The sequence below is a fragment of the Bison bison genome, unplaced genomic scaffold, assembly GCF_000754665.1.
Source record: "Bison bison bison isolate TAMUID 2011002044 unplaced genomic scaffold, Bison_UMD1.0 scf7180017864182, whole genome shotgun sequence".
NCBI classification, from domain to species: Eukaryota; Metazoa; Chordata; class Mammalia; order Artiodactyla; family Bovidae; genus Bison; species Bison bison.
Window position 1 is genome coordinate 288612 of NW_011494754.1, and position 1413 is coordinate 290024.

Sequence of the window (1413 nt, forward strand, 5' to 3'; positions counted from 1 at the left end):
CTTGGTACATGTACTGCTGAAGACTAGCTTGAAGGATTTTGAGCATAATCTTGCTGGCATGTGCAATGAGTGCAATTGCATGGTAATGTGAACATTCTTTGGCATTGCCTTTCTTTAGGACTGGAATGAAAACTGAACTTTTCCAGTCCTGTGACCACTGCTGCATTTTCCAAATTTGCTGGCATAATGAGTGCAACACTTTAACACCATCATCTTTTAAGATTTGAAATAGCTTACATTTATTGTAAAGTTCTACACCTTTATTTGTGCTATTTGAATGTAATCTCCTAGAGGGTGGTAACCATCTTTTCCTTTTCAGCTTTTAACAAATAGCCTGACACAAAATGGATATATGATAATATTTTGAATGCTACATAACTGAATGAATATTTCAGGATTCCCTGGTGCTCTCAAAGTTTTGTAATATAAGAGAAAAAGAAATATCTTAAAGTACTTGCCTTAAATTTTACCTACACTGTGATTCCCAACACAATGGAAAAGCAAGTAGGGGTAAAAAAAAAACAAGGAAAATAAATCATATTGAAATTTGGGGGGTGGGAAGATGTGAGGATGATGAATCTTGGGCAAATTTCCTGTTTTCGAAGTTTATTTGAAATAATATTCAACTTTTTTTAATGTATACTAGTATATTTAAGAGGCTGAGGCTGAGCCAAAGTGGAAACAATGCCCAGTATGGTTGCATCTGGTGGTAAAAGTAAAGTCTGATGCTGTAAAGAATAGCATAGGACCCTGGAATGTTACATTGATGAATCAAGGTAAATTTACTGTGGTCAAGCAGGAGATGGCAAGAGTTAACATTGATATTTTAGGAATCTGTGAACTAAAATGGATGGGAATGGGAGAATTTAGTTCATATGACCGTTATATCTACTACTTTGGGCAAGAATCCCTTAGAAGGAACGGAGTAGTTCTCATAGTCAATAAAAAAAGCCTGAAATGCAATACTTGGTTACAATCTCAAAAATGACAGAATGATCTTGGTTCGTTTCCAAGGCAAACCATTCAATATCACAGTAATCCAAGTTGATGCCCTAACCTCTAATGCTGAAGAAGCTGAAGTTGAATGATTCTACGAAGACCTAAAAGACCTCATAGAACTATCACCAAAAAAAGATGTCCTTTTCATCATAGGAATGCAAAAGTAGGAAGTCAACAGATACCTGGAATAACAGGCAAGTTTGGAGTACAAAATGAAGCAGGGCATAGGCTAACAGAGTTTTGCCAAGAGAATGCACTGGTCATAGCAAACACCCTCTTCCAACAACACAAGAGACAACTCTACACATGGACACCACTAGATGGTCAATACCAAAATCAGATTGATTATATTCTTTGCAGCCAAAGATGGAGAAGCTCTATACAGTCAGCAAAAACAAGACCAGGAGCTGACTG